The following is a 10,968-nucleotide window of genomic DNA, read 5'->3' on the forward strand; positions in this document are numbered from 1 at the left end:
CTTCCTAAGTGGCAAGGACTGTTTGTGATCAGACAGCAAGGGGGAGACATAGACTATGAAGTGGTGTATTCAGACACGACTTCAATCATACAAATGTATTACCTCAACTTCCTCAAAGCATGAGGGGGACTTGAAGAGATCTGTGTCTCTGGTGAGGTAGAGAAAGACTGAATTGAGTGAATTGGGGCCTGAGGTGCAGTTCAGGAAAGAAAATAGTAGTTTAGACAAGTGGTTGTGCACATAGATTCACAAATCCCACCAGAACATGGAGCTGCTGACCAAGTAATTAACAAGTAATTAACAAGATAACGATACATTTGTTTATTTATAAGAACATTATTGTCGACTGACTGTATGTTGAGCAAATAGTGGACCCAAATGCAGACAAAAAACTGAATGTAGAATGAATAAAAAGCCCTTTGTTAAGGGTGATTATATGAGTACAAATAACAAGATAAAGTGAACAGGGACGAAAACTAAACTAAAACCTAAACTGGAAGAAATTAAACTATGACAACTATGACAAAAGACATGAACATGATTCAGGGCAGGAGCATGTGAGAAGCTATGAGGAAAAAACATGAACATGGAACATGCGCAAGACCTGAGTTGAATCGTGAAATACGTGAGCTTAACGTTACGTGGAGGAAAGAAGCACAGATGATCTGACAAAGACTGAATGAAAACACACAGACTAAATACACAGAGGGGTAATGAGGGAAGTGGAAACACCTGGGGAAAAGCTGGCACTAATGAGCATAATGACATCACAGGGAAAAAAGTACAACTAAACACATTCAGCATAGAAGACACAGGACACCCAAGACTTTCAAAATAAAACAGGAAACATGACAACACAAACCTGTACCCCTGGTTTCCTAAAAGAAACTTCTTATAAAATGTAATACACAGAGCAAATAAGAAACATAATACATTAGTTTTTATTTGATTTTAACTACAATAATAAAGACATTACTACGTTAGCATCAGAGTGTTAATATTGACATATAAAGACTAGCATGAAGCTTATGTACATTTTGACGTTGACATAATCATTGTTTTTGTCTTTTAAACCAAAAACACATCAAATGTGAGAATTATGCAGTTTTCAGTTCAGTGCAAACAGCAGATTGATCATCAGGTCATGAGCTAACAGGGTAGGCAAAACATCAGCTGTTAAAAAGTTATAAAGTTAAAAAAGTAAAACCAAAAAAATGTTACTTTAATCCTGGTGATACATTGATCGTTATTGTTCATCATGATCTTCATCCTCAGACACTCCAGTCATAGATGATCAGACTCTCTCATTTTTGTCTCAGTTTCAGCTGCAGGAGGAACAGAAACTTAGTGGGACTTTTTTTAAAAGCAGAATTTAATCCCATATAAGCAGTGTTATACAACAGTGGCACTTTCTATTGTTGCCATGAGATCTAGCTCTGACCTCATTAACAACAATACGAATCCCTGATGATAATTGTCTGTCTTTAAATCATGAATATTTTCTTCACTTAATGAACATCAACATACAAACATGCCTGAGGTCACTAGCTGAGCCACAACCAAGAGTCTGTTTCACAAAGTGTAATAAGTTGAGAAGCTACGTTACACCACTGTGGTCAGTTGGCATCTACTGTCCAACTGGAAGAGGCTGCAAATGGAAGACGTGAATCTTTCACAGCAAGAGGTTAAAGTGTTGCTGCTGCTTTTAAGTTATTTTCAATCAGATGTATCTATCACCTGATTTCATACTTGAATTATTGTTAGACTGACAAAATAAGTTTGGAAAAATAGTTTTATGATTGATTTTTTGACATTTGTTTTGCAGCTACAATGTTGTATTGGACCTCTGACCCTGTGTGGAAATTGAATATATTATTCTAAATATATATTTTTTGTTTTACTCTTACCTTGAGTCAACCTTTGCACATGGATATACACAGTATGAGTATACCAGTGAACAGGATGAACAAAAAGATTGTGTATGCCAGCCTGGGAAGAGATATCAGAGGAGGAGGAGGAGGAGCAGTCGTAGATGGAGCTCGAGCTGTGACACAGAAAAAGTTTTGTCATTATTTTTCCTGTTGAGGACCAAATGTTACACGAAAAGTAAATAAAGAAAATCCATCGTTCATAGTGGTGAAGAGTTTACTGTGTAAATGGACTAGCTCTTATAAAGCACTTTTCTACTCTCATTGAGCACTCAAAGCGCTTTATACAACTCGTGCATTCACCCAATCACGTTTATCTATGGTTTATGTGCTTCTATCTAACATTCACTCGCATTCACACTCCGATGGATGCACCAGAGGGCAACATGGAGTTAGTATCTTGCCCACGGATATTTGGCATGTAGACTGGAAGAGCCTGGGATCAAACCACCAACCTTCTGGTGAGTAGGTGACCCGCTCTACCACCTGAGCTACAGTCACCCCAGTATGTGTGTATTTACATAGAAACATTCAACAGGACACATCGAGGTGTGTCTGAAATGTGTCGTTTAACACTAAAACAGCCTTTCACTGCGTTTTATGGTGGAGCCACTGAATCTGCAGGAAGCAGCTCATATATAGTTTTAAATCAAAGAAACCTGAAGAGCTTCATGTGGATGACAATTTTTTCAGCAGTTTGCAGTTTGCGAATAAAAATGGGAGAGTTTGAAAAAGAACTTTGACCTTTGGTCAGTTTTTATTTGCGTTCACTACTGAGAATGCTAAACACAGACCCTGAACATTTTTGGGACCCTAAAAATGTTGGGACACTGTATGTAAGTAAATCTAATGCAGTGCAGGCCCATCTTGGGCCTAGTGAAGGGACGAGATAGGAGGCTCCTTCTCATCTGCCGGAGACGAGGCTGGTGTGGACCTCGCTCTGGAGAAGACATTCCTGGACTGCTGGTGGACCCGTAATAAACATCTGGCATAATTACACCAGGGAATTATAGTGAATATAGAAAATTGTATTTTTATGGGTTTTAGAATTGTTTTATTCTCCATTTAGTCTCCATTAGGATTTTAGTATATTGATAACATTTTATTGCGTATGTTTTTTAAGAGTTGTTTTTTTTTTTTGTCTGGAAATAAACTGTTTCCGATTAGACCTGCTTGTGCCCTTGGTATTTGACTCGCTTCCTCCCCCTTGTATTTAAAATAATCATTCTACTCAGCATGACATTCTGGCGCATCGGCTTTCGTATCCGCATTACATAGGCAAACAGGAGGATGAGGGTTCTGATTTATAGTTTTACTCCTAGAGTACTGGATACCTGTTCCTAAAAGCAATCAGACGAAAGCTTCATGAAACTTAATATCATCACCATCACCTCTCACTTCCAGCCAAACCTCTGGTGACTGTCCTTTAGTGGGATGAACACACTTGTAGGAGCCTTCGTTCTCCTTGGACACATGGATAAAGCTCAACCTTCCTTCAGACGTTTTTTCAATAACAGCACCATTTCTGTAGAAAGCAGTACTGAAATTGGACGTAGACTCCTTTGCATATTTTTCCTTATAGGAGCAGTTTAGTGTCACACTGTCTCCCTCAGTCAGAGGAACAGCAGGACCCTGCAGGATGACACCAGCTGAAATGCAGAGAGAGAAACTGTGGTCTCTGACTCTGGTTTTTGTCCTTCGTTACAAAGTTGCAAAATGTGTTCATTTATTTTTACTTAAGATACAACATCAACAATCTGACATTACTTAGCAAGCTTACTTGCCACTGTGATGTTGAGGATGTTGCTGCACTCCCTGCTGTCAGACTCACACCAGTACACTCCACTGTCTGATGGGTAGACACCTTTGATGGTGCAGGATGATCCATTTAATTGGCCCCAGGTCTCACATGAAACAGAAGACCTTGTGGAGGTGTTTCTCTTCACTGTCCAGCTCCTGAAGCTGCCTGGCACTGCACAGCTCAGAGTCACAGTTTCATAATAGAAGAAAACTGACCTGCCTGGATGGATGCTCAGAGTAGCAGCTGCAGGTTCAAAAACATCAGGTCGAGACACATCAGTTAACATGCAGTAGACTACATGCAGTGTGTCGAGATCAATGACATGAACATCAGAGAATCAGAATCAGAATCAGAATCAGAATACTTTATTCATGCCGAGGGAAATTAGGGGTTACAGCAGGCAGCACGCTAATGGCGCATGCGCACTCACAAAGGAACCTTCTGACCAACTTTACACAAACATCACATTGGGCAGACATGTCAGAAGGTAGGCTGATAGGAAAAAAAACAACGAAAATACACTACATGAGGTAAGAGGAGGAGAAAAAAAACTCCACTCAGACTGAGCTCCTAGTGGGAGAACAGTTTGATAAAAGAAAAAACACCTCAGCACAAAAGCACATGACTATCAATACACCATAGAAACACGAGACAAGCAACAGGGGCGGATAAAGGGTAAGAGAGAGCCGGCGTAGACAGCGCATCCGGTCCTGCAGCATCTGTGCTGGTCCAGTTGACTGCTATCATCCCCGGTAGGGCACAAGCATCGAAGGCGTTGGAAAGGGAGGGGGATGAGTGAGTGCTTATCAGTGTAAGTGTGTGTGTGTGCGTGTCCATAGTTTAGCTGAGACAGTGTCCTTCGGCCTATCAGGCTAAGTAAACAGTCCAGAAGTAACCTGTACTGATCGTAAGTGCTAAAAGAGACGGGAGACTCACAAAAGATTAACATGAGAGTCAGAATAAATATTCCATTAGACCAGCAAATATGAAGAGACGAGCTACAACAACCATTATAACTAAAATTGGATCAAGATGTATATTATTCTGCTGTACATGCTTAAATATTACAGTCAAGGTCTGCTGGGCTGTATCATTGGAGGGGCAAACTGGCATCCACTGTTTAGCATTAAAGTACAGTCTAGTGTTACATGTTACAGCTGCAGAGTCAGAACGACACTTTCTCAACTGTTTGAGGCTTTAAGAGCGTTAAAAATAATAAATGAATCAATGCAGTTACACAGTGGAGACAGAAGACAAGAGGATTATTAATGTTCACACTGAACTGAAAAAGGCAACTCACAACCAATAAACCCATGTTTAAAATTAACTAAAAGTAACATCTGTAATAGAAACATATTGATTTACCTTTAACAAAATCCAAACAGTGAATGAGAGTCCACAGTGAGAAAGTGAGAAGAGACTCCATGGATTTCATATTATAGAAAACAATATGAAAAACAAGTCCACAGTGTGTGGGAGAATAAAACATTTGTTTCTTCCTTCTTTAAATCAACACCCGTGTTTCAGTTTTAATCCCTGAATTAAGGAAGTGTGCTCAGATGGACAGTTTTGCTTTTAACCCGTTAAGACCTACCATAGAACCAAGTCCGCCAGAGCTTATATTATATTTTTACATGCTGTAGTGCCATTTTTGGGAGCATTTCAAGTTGCTATCAATACAACCATTATAGCCCAAACTTTAATAATATGTATGCATTAGGTGCATAGTAATTACATAAATTGCAAAAAAGTGCAATAAACTACAAATATAATTGAAAATCGTTTTTGTTTTTTTAACATATATTTCTAGTTAGAGAAATTTAAGAGGCTTATCCCTCAAAACTGTAAATACAAAAAAGTCAAATGACGTCACTTCCGGTTTCGGGCAGCTCATGGCGGACATGTGATAGTTCACGCTGATGGACGTAGGAAGTGTTACAAACAGCTGATCGGCTCTGCTGCTCCACCTCCTGAGGAACGTAGTGAAGCCTCAGGAACAGACAGTGGTCTTTGCTGCCACCAAACACCATGTGGAGTACCTAAAGGAGCTGCTGTCGTCAGAAGGTTTAGAGTGTGCCTACATCTACAGTGCCCTTGATCAGACTGCCAGGAAGATCAACAATGCGAAATTTGTGCATCGGAAAGCCATGGTGCTTCTGGTGACTGATGTTGCTGCTCGTGGTATAGACATCCCCCTGCTGGATAATGTCATCAATTACAACTTCCCCTCCAAGGCCAAACTTTTCTTGCACAGAGTTGGGCGTGTGGGACGAGCGGGCCGAAGTGGCACAGCCTATAGTCTGATTTGTCCTGATGAAATGCCTTATGTCTACGACCTCCACCTCTTCCTAGGGCGACCAGTTCAGTTTGCTTCACCTGAACACACACAAGATTCAGAAGGTGTGTTTGGTCGAGTCCCTCAGAGGATCTTGGATGATGAAAGTGCTCATCTGATCACGTCTCACGAAAACTCCCTGGACCTGCAAAATCTGCTCCGTGTCTCAGAGAACGCCTACAAGCAGTACCTCAAGTCGCGGCCAAACCCCTCGCCGGAGTCCATCAGACGGGTTAAAAACACAGATGTGTCCAGCATAGGTGTCCATCCAGTACTTGGGTGTGGTCTGGAAAAAAATGGAACTGGAGTGCCTTCAAATAGTCGATGCCATCAAGAGCTACAAATCCAAAGCGACCATCTTCGAAATCAACTCCAGTAGTAAGACACCAGCCAGTGAGGTGATGCGGGCCAAACGCTCTAAAGACACTCAGCTAGTGGACAAATTCAGCAAGCAGAGAGAAGACTGAGCTGCAGAAAGCAGGCTGCAGCAGCCAACCAACGCCACCACTACTGCTGACTGTGACATCACCGAAAAGGATGAGAGTGATTTAAATGGGGTGTTTTCAGAGGTGGTAGGTGGTAAAAGAAGAGGTCAGCAGGAAGATGGTGAAGAGCGACCAAAGACCAAGAAAAAGAGGCAGTCAGGCAAAGATGAAGAGTATTATATCCCTTACAGACCTAAAGACTTTGACTCTGAGAGAGGGTTGAATCTCGGTGGAGAGGGCAGTGCTTTTGAACAGCAGGCCTCTTCAGCTGTCCTTGATCTCATGGGAGATGAAGGCGATCGCCTTAACCAGCAGAAGAAAATGATGAAATGGGACCGTAAGAGGAAGCGTTTTGTGAGAGAAACGGGAAAAGAAGACCAGAAGAAGAAGATCAAAACAGACAGCGGTCAGGTTATCAGTAACAAGAAGAACAGGAAGAACTTTTATGAGGAGTGGAAGAAAAAATACAAGATTGATGATACAGGATCTGGATCAGATGGAGAAACAGGCGGAGGAGGCAGGAAGCCAGCAAGAGGTCGTGGCCGTGGCCGACGAGGTCCAAACGTACAGAGCTCCAGTGACCACAAAGCACGCTCGGAGCTGAAAACAAAGGATCAGATCATAAAGCAGCGCAAGAAAAAGCAGAAGCACCAGTTCCTGCAGGGCGGGGGGATGAGGAAGCTCCGCTCCAAGAACAAAAAGTGGCTCGGAGAAGTTAAAAAGTCAGGTTTTGGAAGGGGTGGCCATAAGAAAGGCAAGCTGGGGAAGAAACTGTGAGGAGGACAGAGGGTTGATGGTGTGGAGGACATCACGAGGAACTGGATGATAAGCGTCAGAATCATCTGAGATCATCACCAAAGATTTTCCCGGCGCTTTGTGTGACTATAGATTAAGGAGAAAATGATTTGTGCATCTTTACACTGCAGAAATGCACGTCACTTCTTCCTTGATGGCCTGCTGAACTCTGCGTTTGCCACAGAGTTATGTTTAATTATGATCCACTAACCTGGATTTACTACTTGTAAGCATGTTGGCAGTCTAATAAAAGTGTTTTGGAGTACTGAAAAAAACCCAAAAAAAAACCAAACAAACAGCTGATCGGATCGGCAAAGCGTGTTTCTGGAATATTATGTTTTTGTTGCTGCAAGTGCTTTTTATGCAGTTTTTGCAAAGCTATTTGTGGAAGGAAACTGTGACCTAGGACAAGCTGATGGCATAAGACATAGGTGTCAAACTCTGGCCCGCGGGCCAAATTTGGCCCGCAGCCTAATTACATTTGGCCGGCGAAGCCATACCAAATTACTATTAGAGCTGGCCTACTGGTATTATACAGCTAATATATATATTGTTTAGTATTAAGCTTTGCTTGTTCCATATTCAGAGGGTCGTGAAAAGGGCTGTGAAAATCATCAAAGACCCCAGTCACCCATCACATGGACTCTTCACCCTCCTGCCCTCTGGGAGGCGCTACAGGAGCCTCCGGACTAAGACCACCAGGTACCGGAACAGCTTCTTCCCCACAGCTGTCAGACTCCTGAACTTTGCCTCCTGACATCTGACCCACGTTAACTCATGGACTGAACATACACACACCCACAATGGACAACTGTACCCTCAAACACACAATAATAACATGGAGTGAACACCACTCACAACCACTGGCACTTTATATAGCCTCTGTAGAAATTATCCACATATCTTACTTATCTTAACTGCACTACTGTATAGCTCTGTGTAAATAATCATTCTGTACATTCGATAATCTTTAATCCTACAACTGTTTACAACTTGCATAGTTCCCATTTCTGTATAGCTGTATATCTCAGATTTCTGTAAAGTTATTTATTTCATATTCTGTATAGTTTTTCATATTTATATCCTGTTCATAGCCTGTACATAGCTTGTACTCACTACAGCCTGTACATACTTATAGTTATAGAATATTCACAACATACTTCATACCGTGTACATTATAACATACCATAATAGACCCATTTCTGTAATATACTAACATATCTATATTATTGCTAATATATATTGTAATATATCTATATCACTAAAGCACTTCTGGATGGATGCAAACTGCATTTCGCTGCCCTGTACCTGTGCATGTGCAATGACAATAAAGTTGAATTCTATTCTATTCTATTCGATTCAGTTTTTCAGCAAAACTTGTTTGAGTCCATAAGAAAAGATTCATTCTTATATCTAGAGGAAGATTTTTTGTTCAATAAATATTAATGTTAGCCCGCGACTTCGTTCCAGTTTTGAATTTTGGCCCACTGTGTATTTGAGTTTGACACCCCTGGCATAAGATGTAAGTGCAACTCCTCCGGTTTCATATGCAAAAAAAATTATTGCGCTAGCTTACGTGGTTGCAGTGCTACCGGGATTTAAAAATAGTTACGCAAAATGGAGCGTGTCCGCTCCGACCGGCTTTAAAGGGTTAAAGGTTACTCAGTGAATGTACTTTAAGTTTCTTCGTGTCAGTCAAAATAAGAGCTGGCTGACATAAACTATTGAAAAGTGCTTCAGTGTTTGATTATTTTATCTTACTAACCAGAGGAGACACTGGGTCATCTTTTATGAATGAAACTTTCTAGACCAAGATTATAAGTATTTATATTACTTTATATGTAGTGTTCAGATTGCATTGAAACAAGCAACAAGTGTCAAAATGTCCACAAGGTGGAGACAGACAGACACTAATGATGAGGACATTAGTGAAACTATTTTTCAACAGGAAGCATTTTTGATCACAGAGCTGCATTCAAGATTAAGGATATCGTTCATTGGTTTAAATATATATATAAAAAAACAATCAGTATCAAAATAAAAGCTGATAGTTCAAATCCACTGAAAGGAGCTTTAGCTGTCAGTTTTGTAACCTTAGTCATGGCACATGTATTTATATTTGTCCACATTTAATTTGTGTAGATTATAATATACATGTGGGCAAACAGACCAAAGGACAACTTTTACAACAGGGCAATAGCCCTAATCAATGCTAACAGCTGAACTTATTGGCTACCTCCCTGTACTTTTTTGGGGGTAACAACAATAACAATAATAATATTTAAATTTATAACAAGGTATAATGATAACAATAATGTGCAATAACCATACACTTCTTCTTCTTTTTATTACTCAAGTTACTGTGTTGTGTTGTACATAGTTGTACATAGTGCAAATGTGGGACAGTTTTTCCAATTTCATTGTACCATGTATGACTGTACAATGACAATAAAGAGTTATCTTATTTTACATTTATGTTGCATATTAGTTTTTGCAATATTATTTTTTATATTTAAATAGTTCATTATCACTTATCTTACCTTATAATTTATTTGTGTGACATAAGTTATTTTTTGTGGCACCTTGTTGGAGGTAATTTTGGTTCATCCATAATGTTTACAGTAGGAATGTTTTTGAAGTGTAACATGTGTCATGTGCATCAGGAAGATAACAGAGTAAAACGTTGAGTGCACACTGTCTTCCTGTGTTGGTGGTTATTATAGAGGATATTTCTTTCATATTTCATCAGGAAAGAGCTGTCTCTGAGAGAGATCTTAAACATTTAACGGTCCTGAAACTATCAAATGGCATGAAGCAGAAAGCCTCGCTCATATAAGGTTATTAGCCCTGGACTTCCTTATATGAACAAAATGCAATGGAGTACACAATTCTAGCCTCTTATGTTCAATACAATTTTGTTTTGCTTTTGAGACTCAAATGATTCACAGTGGTAATTTACTCAAGTGCTGTGCACAACAAGCGAGTCCTGTATCTCATGACATTTGTATTATGTCTATACTCATGCAGCACATTGTGAAACATGCTGTGGTTGCTGGACTGTTTGCTCTCCTTTTAGTTGTGGTGAGAATCACAGAAAATTGATAAGGTCAGAAATCATAAGGACACCCATGCCTCACACGTTCTTTGCTTACAAGGAGAGTAGCAGATGCTGCAGGAAGCTTAAACAGTAGGCAAATAGTTGGTTCTTATGAAAGAAAACCATTTGTTGATGTCAGCTGGAGTGGTAATCATTTCCAGAGCCTTGGCACCACAGTAGCATGAACATTTTAAAACAAATTCTAAAATCAACTGGGAGCTAATAAAAAGAGAATAAAATAAGGATGATATGAGGTTACTTTCTATAGTGTGTTAAGAGTCTGGCTTCAGCATCGTGTATTGCCTTGAGACATGAAAGCGACGATTTATCTAAGCCAATAAATACAGGAATACAATAATCTAGGTGCAATGACACAAATGCATGAACAAGTTTTCTAGTGTAAAAGAGGAGGTCACAATTAAGAAATGTTCCTTAAATGAAAGAAACAGGTACATGAGATCAGTTTTATATGTGAGTCAAAGCCTAAAGATGAATCAAATATTACAAACACTGGTCTTTGCAGAAAA

At 40.0% G+C, this 10,968-nt stretch overlaps 1 long non-coding RNA gene and 1 pseudogene across 1 annotated transcript; one reads left to right on the forward strand and one right to left on the reverse strand.

Moving 5' to 3' along the window:
• Nucleotides 1-998: 998 nt before the first annotated feature.
• Nucleotides 999-3,874, reverse strand: LOC113019028 (uncharacterized). Its single transcript, XR_003271911.1, has 4 exons — nucleotides 3,709-3,874; nucleotides 3,320-3,577; nucleotides 1,908-2,044; nucleotides 999-1,325 (listed from the first exon to the last, which is right to left on the reverse strand). It is a non-coding gene; the product is annotated as an uncharacterized LOC113019028 (long non-coding RNA).
• A 1,807-nt stretch (nucleotides 3,875-5,681) lies between these two features.
• Nucleotides 5,682-7,391, forward strand: LOC113013741 (ATP-dependent RNA helicase DDX54 pseudogene; annotated as a pseudogene).
• The last annotated feature ends 3,577 nt before the right edge of the window (nucleotides 7,392-10,968 follow it).

The sequence above is a fragment of the Astatotilapia calliptera genome, chromosome 3, assembly GCF_900246225.1.
Source record: "Astatotilapia calliptera chromosome 3, fAstCal1.2, whole genome shotgun sequence".
Classification (NCBI taxonomy): domain Eukaryota; kingdom Metazoa; phylum Chordata; class Actinopteri; order Cichliformes; family Cichlidae; genus Astatotilapia; species Astatotilapia calliptera.